Raw genomic sequence first — 12,235 nt, 5'->3', positions numbered from 1 at the left:
GTATCCTCTTCCTTATATGTGAAGATGTCTCTAACAAGGAAAAAAAGCCTAATTTGTTACATGCAAATATTTTCAATGTGTTTAATATTTTCTCTACTCCTTTGTCTCAGGAGATTACTTACAGGGAATTTGATGCTAAATTCAGAGGAAGAAGACACCATTTTAATCTAGGTGTGACAATTTTGAATGGTGAGTTTCACTATTATTCTTAGTCCTTTTCTATTATCAACTATTAAGAAATATAACATTTTGAAGATACACCCAAAGGGACCAATTTTGATGGCCAGAGATATGGCACCACATTAAATATTAGCATACCACATTGTATTTGCTTTCTATCCCATATTGTTCCACCTTCTAGGACAAGATCTCATTTACATTCTTCCTCTTTTTTCTCAGGCAGCTCAAGAGATTGAAGAAACCACTACCCAAGTGACCCTCAAAACTCATTTGGACAGGAGCTATATATCTGTTCTCCTTCTGTCCCACGTTTGTATCCCCATAATAGGTTGTGTGCCTCTTCTTTCAAGTATTATTCACTTAAAAATGGAATTTAAATTCTGTAGTTTCAAATGGCTTAATTTTTGTAAAATATCTCTGAACAGGATGTACTGTCAATCAAAAATAGGTTCCAAAGGAGTTATTAAAGCAACCTTCAATTTTCAATGTCATAATTCACAGACAGAAAAAAAAAAAAATCTCATTTGCTATTAACTTAATTCATTCAAATTTTCAGGTTTTTCAAGTTTCTCTAGTCTTTAGGACTATATAAGGTTACTTATATAGTTTCATTAGGGTATTCTAAACACAGAAAAATGTTTCAAAGATAATCAAGAAACAGCACTGTATACTCCTAGATTTGAGGAGCAGCATGAACAACCAGCTCAGTGACCCTGGGCAAGTCACTTAATATCTCTGGCCCTCAGTGGCCATCTAGTGAAATCTGTACATGAACAAGAATTTCCATAACTAAATTCATACTAAATAGTCAGATAAACTTTTGTTTAAGACCTCAACCTAGTCAGGGAGAATCTATTGCCTCTTAACTCCTTATTTTTAAAAAGAGTTCCGAAAGCTCTTAAGATTTATACAGCTAGTAGCTTTCCACTTCTTACCATTAATTTTTTATTTCACTAAAACAGTTATTTGCTAAGGTTCTGATTATTCCTTCTTTGTCAAAGACGACAATCAGTATTCTCAACTCTGATCCAATCTTTCCAAAAGTTCTGGCTCCATAAATAATCTTGTGATTCATCTTTAATAAGATGGTACTATTTAATTTTCAATTTAATTCCATAAAAATTTCAATGCCCAAGGCATTCTCAAGTCTTGGTGTTTTAAACTGTTAAAGTTATTGAAGCTTAAAACTGCACTAAACATATGGGATACTGGATTTAGGACAGTGTTAGGCACTGAGGACAGAAATAAATATATATTATTTAATATATATTGCACTGGCAATATCTCCTCAAGAGGCTGATAATGTCTACAGATTTAAAATATAATTACAACTTAATCTTAGGAAGGAATGAACACTTAAGTGAGATGAGTCAAGTGTTTCAGGGAAGAATGGGGAAAAGATAATTTTATTTTGATCATGCTGAACTTGAATTGCAGTGATATTCAAGACTGAAGCTCAAAAAAAGTATGTACAGATCCAAAAGTTATTTGTGTAGAAATGATAGCTGAATTCATATAAATAGGAAAAAGCAAAAAGCTTTTCTTCTATCACCTGAAATAAGGAGCTTGTTCTTGAAAGACAGTCTCCAGCCAATTGAAAGCAAAATATTTGTGCTAAAGTACTATAATAAAAAATATAAAAATATATAATATAATACAAAGTACTAAAATATTTGTACTAAAGTACTATAAACTTTTCTTGGGAAATTTGGTTTTACACACATATATTGTATCTAGGATATACTGTAATACATTTATTATGTATGGGATTGCCTGTCATCTAGAGGAGGGAGTAGGGGGAGGGAAGGGAAAATTTGGAAAAGTGAATACAAGGGATAATGTTGTTAAAAAAAAAATGCATATGTACTGTCAAAAAAAATTATAGTTATAAAATTAATTAAAAAAAACTTTTCTTGGGAAAAAAAATTATCTTGGTGGAGATATTTAACTAAAATCTGTTAACTCATTTCAATTCAATCAGACGCTCTCTTATTCAAACCATCCATCATATTGCCAAATTTACCAAAACAAAACAAAAAAAACACAAAAAAATTGTTGTTACATGACCATGAGCACCACACTATTGTTTACAGTCTATCTTTGAGTCACACCTTCACCAGAACTATTGCCAGTCTCAATACTGTCTTCATATCAAAAAATTAAGAAAAGATGCTAATGTATATATATATTTGAAATGTCAGTATATGCATCTTGGCAATCTTCATTTATCCCCAATTTACTAAATATACAAGAAATTGTGGTTCTAGTTATTAGCATTCTGATTGATGTTAAATCTCATACTTGTAAATAGAAAATTACTCAGCATTAGAGCAAAAACAGCACCAAGAGTAAATATGGAATACAAATACTTCCTAGAGATGTGCCAGAAGTGTTGTAGGACTGTGAGATTCTGGCAATAGTTACAAAGTTCCAAGATAGCAGGTTTCTGATTCTATGTAATAGGACTACTTAAATGGTCATGCTTAAATCTGCTAGAACTGAAATCACTAAGTCATCTGGAGTCAATTCTTTCACAAAAGAGTTTAATATTTGCTCCTCCAGCTATGCTCACTTTCAGCCATTCAAAATTGTTCTTTTCATGTAAAAAAAATTTTTCATCATGTGGAAAACCAAAATTATCCAATGATTAGTTCCAGAATTTATCTTTTCACTGACACTTGAGACAATAGTGCCTGAAGGCATTTTAAATAATTTCTATCATTTATAGCTTTTCATTTCTCTTTACTCCTGTATTTAGTTTTTCTTTCATATTCTTCATCTCTCAGGTCTGCTAGTGGCACCCATTTGCAATGTGCTGAACCTAGGATCACAATCCAGGTTAACTACTCCATCTGATTCCAAATATGACAGATAACATCTCTGGACTTCAGTTTATTCATTTGTAAAGATAAAAAGAGTAGACTATAATGACCTTTTAAAGTCCTGATAGTCTGAATGGAAACAGATTCTAGATCCACTACATTTCTTTATTCATTTTCCTTAAACTTTACAAAAAACAATTATCTTTCTCTATTTATATTGTGATAAACTCTGGTTGTTCAGTCCTATTCTAGTCATGTCTGACTCTGTGACTCCTTAACCCTATCTAGAGTTTTCTTGGCAAAGATACTGTAGTGGCCTGCCATTTCATTCTCTAGCTCATTTGATAGCTGAGAAAACCGAGACAAACCAGGTTAAATGACAACTAAATTATTTGGGTTGAAGTGATCCCAATGTTAACTATTCCTTACACTAAAATAAATACTCCATATAAATATAAACATACATATTTATATGGAGTATTCATTTTAGTGCATATATATTTACATATATGTTAGGATTCAGAAAAAAGATAACTCTTTCACTTGAGAAAATTTTAAAAAGCCCCCAGAAGTGTTTTTATTAAAGAACAGTTTCAGTATTACAGTATTCTAATAACACTGTTAATGGAGTTGTAAATTGGTCCAACTCTTCTGGAAAATAACTGGAATTATGAGGAAGAAATCACTAGTTAAATCCCACAGTGAGCATTTTTCCCAAAACAAATCAAAGGCAAAGAAAAATTACATATAGGCCAAAATATTCATAACAGCATATTTTATGGTAGCATAAATCAGAAACAATGTGGCTATGTCCATCCAATGGGTAAAGAATTAAAAAAAAAAAAAAAAAAAAAAAAGAAAAAGAAAAAACCCTGGTAAAGAAGATAATGGAATAGCATCTAAAAAATAATGAGGGAGAGCTAGCTGGCACAGAGGATAAAGGACAAGACTTGGAGTCAGAAGGACACAAGTTCAAATCCTACCCCAGACACTTTCTAGCTGTGTGACCCTGGGCAAGTTACTTAACCCTACTCTGATTGCATTCTTTTCCCCAAAAGAAGAAATACACATAAAGAAATTTCAAATAAAGTTGAGGAGTATAAAACTAATGTAGAGTGAAAAAAGTGGAACTCATTCTCTTCCCCAAAAGACATTAAAATAAACTTGAGAAGTATAAAACTAATGTAGAATGAAAAAAATGGAACTAGGAAAACAATCAAAATGCAAAATGACTATACTGTAATTTTTTTTAAATACTAGAAGAAAACCAAACTCTGAGTAATTGTAATGACCAATCTTATTCCTTAAGAATAGATGATAAAACAGCTCCTTTTCAGAAGATGGTGACTACTGATATTAGAATGTTGGTTCTGAAGTCAAAATGTTATTCCTGTGCCAATTGGTTTTAATTAACTGTAATTCTTTGGTACCAAGAAGAGTAGAGAGAGAACCATATCAAAAAATAACTGATAATTCAGGTACCACAACTAAATTATAAAAAGACACCTTTATTAAAAGTATGGGTATGAATCTATTACAAAAACTTGTTCAAACTTTTGTTGATCCTTATTAGCTAATCATTGTTAACATGGGCTTTTCAGCCAGGGCATAAAAACAGTATGGCTATCTATGACATGACATTACAATATCACTAATTGGAATACTTAACTACCTTAATTTCAAAGTAATAACTTAGTAATAATGATTCATATACTGAAAAAAAAAAAGATACATTCTAAAACATAAATCAAACTTAACATTCATGAATTTGGGTCAATTCCTGGCTTTGCCATTAAAAACCAGTATGACCTTAAACAAGTCACTTAACCTCTGTGTCTCATTCTTTATCTGTATAAATGAGAAAGTTGGACCAGGAGCCTCCCTACAGATTTGTATCTATGATTCCATATGCCTAAGTACTAAGCATTATGTACATGCTGAGACTAAAGACCAAAAAAAAAAAAAAAAAAAAAAGTGTAACAGGATCACATATAATTCTCTTTTATTGAAGACATAGGCCCTCAAGTTAAAGGGCTTACACTCAGGGTTATATGGTTAAATGGCAGGCTCATTAGACCATAACTGTCTAAATACAAAATGTAGGCAAAGCTGTTTCAAGAGGAGGATGTTAGAAAATGCTCACTGCTGTTGAGGTAGTCTGAAAAAGCAAAAAAATTCCACATTAATAAAAAAGAAGACATCTTGGGGAAATGTTCATAATATCACCAGTGTGAATATATTCTCTACAAATGCAAATTTCAACTTTATACTTTCCATCAGATCCTTGTTTTGTTCATTTGTTCATGAAGGATCTTAACTTGAGAAAGGATCTCTGACTACTTATTCTCACCTTACCGTTCATACTACTTATACATATGCTTCAAAACATTCTTTAATCAAGCAACCATTTATTAAATGCTCATCCTGGTGGAGATACTACACAATGTCTGGGGATTGGACACAAAACAAACAAAAAATACCCCCTGAAGCATTCCCTTCCCATAGATCACTTAAAAGCAGAAACACCACCCTCACATAAATAGATATAAAGTAAATATAAATTAATTGGAGGAAAAAGGAAATAGCAATTGGGGGATGTGGTTAAGAAAAAACCTTATAGTATTTGAGCTCAGCTTTGAAGGACAGATATTCTACCAAGAGCCAGGGTGAATGCATTATAGACATGAAGGACACCTGGGAATCAGAGCACTGTGGATTCCAGTTCCAATTCTGTTATTAATTACCTGTATAGTCTTAAGCAAATCCTTTTCCCTGCTTGGGATTTGAGTTTCCTATTTAGAATAAAGGGTCCAAAATGAGTATCTTAAGGTCAATCCCCGTTTTAAATTAGTGGTATCAAACTCAAAAAGCTAAAATTGTCTTAGCAAACTACAAATTAATATTACCTAGACTACTGTATTTTCATTTATCTTGTTAAACATCCCAATTAAATTTTAATCTGATTTGGGCCACATTAAGGAATTTGAAATCTCTGTCCAGATCATATTATCTGGGATTTTATGGTAACATATTACAGTACACTACCATAATCTTTGGGCTATTTGCTAGTCTATATATTTTGAGATCATGACGTTTCAAGATTTGTGGACATACAGAAAACATCAGCCAAGTACTGGTATAAAAAAGATGGTGAGCTATATACATTGGTGATGTGCCATAGAAAGCATTTATTTTTTTCAAATACAATCCAACTTGATGAGGTGCAATATGGTATAGAATAAAGAGGGTTGAACTTGGGTGAGGACCAATTAAATCCAAATATTGCCTTTGAAATTAGATATATAAACATGGTATCATTTTCATTGTGTCCTGCACTAATCCCATATCAGGTCTTCTTGGCAAAGGTATTTGAGTAGTTTGCCTTTCCTTCTCCAAATCATTTTACAGATAAGGAAACCGAGGCAAAAAAAAGTTAAGTGACTCACCCAGGGTCAGGCAAGCAGTAAAGCCTCTAAATTACACTTGAACTCTAGCTTTCCTTACTCCAGGTCCAAGGCTAACTACCTTGCTGCCCCTTGTTATAGTATACAAACCTTAAATTTCAAAAATATTTGTATTTTTTCCTGAATAAGGAATCATTCAGTTTTTAAACATGAGAGTAAGGCTAGATCTGAACTCAGGTAATCCTAACTGCAGGTCCAGAGCTCTATTCACTGTATCACCTTGCTGCCTTAGGAGTATGTGCAAATCATATAAACCTTTTTTTTTTTTTTGAACCTCAAGTTACTTTATTGGCAAAATGAAGAGAAAAGCCTATACTATCTATTTTACAAAGATCAAAATAAAGTGAAGCATTTTGCAAATCTTAAAAAACACTGTGGAAATGTCAGATATTAGCTTTCTCTTACTCCTCTCAATTTTGCTTCAACTCATCTACCTGTATCATTTAAAGAAAAACAAGCTGACAAATCTATTAAAACAGCTGCTCATAATCAAAGCAACATATAATTTTCACTCTTTCTAGCATGGATTACATTAAGAGGTTTGTAGTATTCTAGAGTTTGATGTAATTAACATAATACTATCTTATCATTTCCAAGAATCTTACTATCAATGAAAAATTTTTTAGTTTGAACTTTAGTGTGTGACATTAGCAAGCATCTCTTGAGTATAAATTTCCCTACTAAACATAACCCTTTTGATATACTCAGTGGGCCATTGATTAAAGTTTTGTTTGAAAACTGCTATAAATTTTATAAAAATTATATATAATTTATAAAAATCATAATTTTATGTAACTTATAATATATAATTATAACTTTATATATATGATTTTAAAATATATAATAGATGCAATCCAGTATAGAAACTATCTATTCTTCTTATGTTTTTCATTGAGGATGCCTTTGATAAAAGCAGGAACCAAAATTTTATAGGGGTGAGAAAGTTGTCTTTTTTGGTTAATGCAGCATCTTTTTCCATTTTTTCAACTTTTCCCTATATTGATAGAGTTTGAAGAATGTTCCCCACCAAATTTTAAAATTATTATCATTTCTAGCAGCCACTCTTCCTTACTCATCTTGATTCATGGTTCCATTAATATTGCTGATAAGAAAAGATTACTTGACTTGGGACAAGATATAAAAAGCCAAACTATTTAGAAATCTCACTACTGTTTAATGACAACTAATTTTTTTTCAAGATAGCTAGAAGGTACTGGTCATGCCACATGCTGTAAAATCATAATAAATCATAACAGAAAAGAAGTGACTAGTTACAGATTTAGAAGTGGTAGCCTACATATAGTAAACTGGTTGGTTAGAACAAAGATTAAAGTAAGCACAAATTAGAAAGACAAGAAATGCATTATATTCACAGCAGCTCTAATCCAATTTGTTTAAACAAGCTAGTGACTCCAAAGCCCAAATGAAAAAAGTACAAATATTGAATCATGCAACTATATGGAGATAAGAGTGTTTAATAATATGGGTATTGGGATTATAAGCTTTTCCAAAAAATTCTTCTCTTCAGATTGAGGGAGGAATGGAAAAGAAACTAAAAGATCTTTTACCTTTTTCTTCCAAGCTATCTCATGTCCATGACAATTTAGTCTTGACTTTCCTTTTCTTGTTTGTTTACAGAAGGGAATATTTTCTCAATTCTCATGTGATTTCTCAACTTAAGATTAGTCCAAGGACTCATTCTTCACCCAAAGAAGAAATTACTGTCATTTAAAGTAGGACTATCATTTTCTTAAATGATGAATACCAACTATTTAGGATGTTAACATTTTCATTATTGTCTTTCATGGTGGACGAAAAAAATACTTATTTTTCTATACTTGTACATATCCTTACTATTTACTCATGGCAAAATAAGTGGGTTTTAGGTGACTTTTCCTAAACAGATGTTTAGTATGTAATAAAATTCATAAATATCATGACTTTGAATTATGATGTTTGGGGTAGAAACAACACTGAGCAACTACATTATTTTTTAGTAATTTATTAAAATTATGATAGGAATCTGACACCATTCAATTTAACTCACCATAATATCAGTTCAGTTTGATATAAAAACCAACCAAAGCCAGAGTTTAAAGTTTTATCTCCATATAGAATTTAATGTCTGTGCAAAGAAAAAATTCTGTTCAATAATCACAGCTTACATTCTTAAGTTAAATAAATTAACACACGGACACTGGGTGAATGTGGAAAGGCTAAAAAAAAAAAAAAAAAGCTTTTATTCAAAGAAAAGAGCTTATCAATATGTACACCTTTAAAGTATAGTTAATTTATAACTAAAAAGGAGGTCACGGAAGCAACAAAGTACAATAAATTTCTTTATGGGAAATCAGGAGACCTTGGTTTCAATATTGCCCCGACACTTACTAGCTATGTGATCATGGGCAATTTTCATTAAGTCAACAATTGTTACTTTCCAAACAAACTCCCAATTGCAAAGCTAAGGATTCTGCAAATGTAACTACTGAGGAAAGGTAAAGATTTTTTTTTTAAAAGCACAATACCAAGCAAAGAGAAGTTATCATAGACTGTTATCCCTTTCATTTTTAGATTGAAGCAACTAGGAAAAGACCTTCATGTCATACATTTAATTGGATAGCTTGTGTTTACCACATTTAACACTGTAGCTAATATAAAATTTATAGTAGTCTCCCAAGTTAAAGGTACATTATTTCCTAAACATTATGAGTCTGTTTCAATGCATTTATTTATACAGGTTAACTAATACTAGAAGAGGTCAAGGTATTGGCTACTGCAATAGAATATGGAGTTTCTGGAACAAAAAATTGCAACAAGTACTTGAATGTAGTTGATATACTACGTACATTTTGAAAAGTTACAAGTCAGAGTCAAATCCACTGAATAAAGGGGATGAAAACAATTTTACTTTATGAGATATGAATAAAGTGACAATACTAATTTACTTATATGGAAAATGTAAGAAATTTAAAATAAAATTTTTTAAAGACTAGGATAATATCATTTAATTAAGTGTATTTCAAGGTGAAAGCTTTGAAGGACAACACACATTCTGCTGTTTACCGTCTGGTAATTTTACTATATTTTTCGTATCTCCCAATAGACTGTAAGCATTTTGTTATGTGCAAGACCATGTCTGACAGTGTTAATAAGGTCCTTGAAGTTTTTAGTCTTTATGAAAGTATGCTAAGTCTGTAAATCTTACTTTAAAACCAAATTTTTTTGTCATTGCTGATGAGCAATTCTATTAGCTACTAGTTTAGCTTTTAGCTAATGCAGTTCCTTCTTCTGTCCTACATTTTAGTAAACTTGCTTTTAAACTTCATTCACAGACAAGTTCTAGATTCCACAGAGTTGCCATAAGCACAATGTACTTTATAAAGTTATATTTCTATAATGAATGCTGCTATAAAAGTATTGTACACTGTGTAAGTATAAATTAGCAAAAGACTGCTTTTTCACAAGTAGGGCATAGCCCTAATGTCAGCTTGTTACTTTGGAATTAAATATATATTTATGCAAAAGTGAAAGAATATACAGTCCTACTTTTCCTTTTTATTCCTTATTTTGACATTTTTGCAATAAATTTACCTAGGAAAAAAAAATTCCTTCATGCAAATCAATTTAAAGGAAGATAATTAAAGTAATTAACTTTATCAACATCAGATAGCTAGTAAGAATCTTATAAATTGATAACAAAACTTATGACCTCCAATTTCTAGAGCACTATTAAGAATTCTGATGCCTAAATCTTATTCAACTGTAAATTTGCAAAGGCTGGTTTAACGTAACAATAAATTTGGAAAGCAAGCAAAAAGACCTCAAAATTAAATCTACTTAGCACAATATCTTGTAGAAAGCAGACATTTAATGTTTATTAAGTTGTTCTTACATCTTAAATTATTTTAAAAGATATCTACCATGGCAGGAAAGAAGTTTAAAAGACATCTTGAAATAATAAAATTAAACATAATCTAGTACAGTAAAAAAGAGTGTTGGATTTAGAATCTGAGAATCTGTATCGGAACCCCAGATCTACTATTTTAACTAGCTAGGACTTAGGGCAAATCATCACCACTTTGTGTAGAGTTTCTTATCTATGCAATGAGGGGATTAGATAAAATGCTAATCTCTAGAGTCCCTTCTAACTCAAAACCTCTGAATATTTCCATTAAAGATAAAATATGCCTTATTTTGCCTTTTATCAGTGAGCCAGGAATTTAATAAAAAGTTAATGGCTCAACAAAACCAATTAATTTTTGGCCAGTTCAGGAGACCTAGTTTCTATTTCCAAGTGGACCACTAATTAACTTTGTGACCATGTCACTCTCTTGCCTTCAGTTTCTACATGTGTGTATAAAATTTAAAAAAAAAAAAAGGGGGGGGAGGAGGTATGGACTAGATCAGAAATGTCCAACTCAACCCTCAGAACTTCTTAGCACAGAAGATTAAAATGTAACTAGGAAATACTTAAGATAAAAATACAACAACATTAATTTGTGATTGTCTAAATCAATATGCAGCCTGCAGGCTATTTCTATGAGTTTGACACCACTGGTCTAGATGATTTCTAAGTTTCTTCTCAGCACAGTCTATGATTCAATGTGTTTAATGTTATATTGATAATGTCTGGGTAAAATAACAAAGAATAAATCTTTTTTAAAAAAAATCTAAAATGACACCACGTTCAAACAGATACTAGTACCTATTCAGGGAAAAAATACAAATGTAATGTTTAAAACTTGGTATGTTCTCAACATAAAGCACTGAAATCACATCAAAATACTGTTAAACATTAAGGTAACAATTACCACTTTATTTTTACGTGCATAGTTTCTCTTACAAAACAAAATTACTTAAAAGCATTAAATATATTAGAAAGGATATTCCCAAACCCTTAATTAACAAGATCAGAAGTGGCTGATTACAAATATGACCCTTGTTCATGAGAAAGGCAGCTAATAGTGCCCAGGGGAAATAAGACAGGTGAGTCTGGAATACAATTTCCATTCCTGGTTAGCTAGTAGACTTCGAACTAAAAGACAGAATTTTTAAACAAAAACAACTGAGGGAAATCGCCCAGTTTTTGTTTTTACGTTGTTCTAGGCAAAGGGATATCAGGCCTGGAAAGTTTACTAATGTTTGAGGCGGTTAAAAGAATACTGAAACAAAAGAGAACTATAAAAGTTAATTAATTCCAAATAACTGTAGTAGTGAGTGTACGGTGAAGTTCCCAATTTTCAAATAACAAACTCTTCTATCAAAGCACCAAATAAATGGGACACACTACTGAAAATTAAGTGAAAGAGATCAAAATAAATGGTACAAAAATATTGGATTCTCAGCAAACACCCAGAAAGGGACCTAGAGAATCTTTGTAAATTGTCTACTTAGAGCTGACAAAAAGATCAGGCATTTTTAAAAGGTTGAAAATACAGGAAAAAAAACACAACATTATCCTACCTTTGTAAAACTAGTGTATCCACACCAGGCCTACTGTGTGTAGTATTCTCATTCCATTATGTATTCCTTGAGTTGTGGTAATTAGACGGGCCAAGGAAGATCCAAGGAAAGACAACTAAAATAAACAGAGGATTGGGGGTGGGAAGTGGGAGTTGGAGGGGAAAAGTAGGACTGTTGTATGGAGAGGCTAAAAGAACAGGAGTTCTTCAATGTATACAACTAAAAAGATAAAAAGGGATGAGATGGAAAGCTATAGAATCTTAAAATGACTGGATATAGAGAGCACAAACTTGCATATTAAATCCA

The 12,235-nt window shown here is 31.6% G+C and overlaps 1 protein-coding gene across 9 annotated transcripts in view; it reads right to left on the bottom strand.

Moving 5' to 3' along the window:
• CCNT2 (cyclin T2) overlaps positions 1–12,235 on the bottom strand; it is a 39,521-nt gene that overhangs the window by 21,790 nt on the left and 5,496 nt on the right. For 3 of the 9 annotated variants that reach the window (XM_074301895.1, XM_074301892.1, XM_074301893.1), the window contains exon 3: positions 11,930–12,044. The exons of the other annotated variants lie outside the window; for them this stretch is intronic. The gene's annotated coding sequence lies outside the window, so the exon portion shown is untranslated. The remainder of the gene's footprint in view (positions 1–11,929; positions 12,045–12,235) is intronic. 9 annotated transcript variants of the gene reach the window in all.

Source organism: Sminthopsis crassicaudata, chromosome 3, assembly GCF_048593235.1.
Source record: "Sminthopsis crassicaudata isolate SCR6 chromosome 3, ASM4859323v1, whole genome shotgun sequence".
Taxonomy (NCBI): Eukaryota; Metazoa; Chordata; class Mammalia; order Dasyuromorphia; family Dasyuridae; genus Sminthopsis; species Sminthopsis crassicaudata.
Note: the sequence above shows the minus strand (reverse complement) of the source record. Positions and strands in the feature narration are given on the sequence as shown.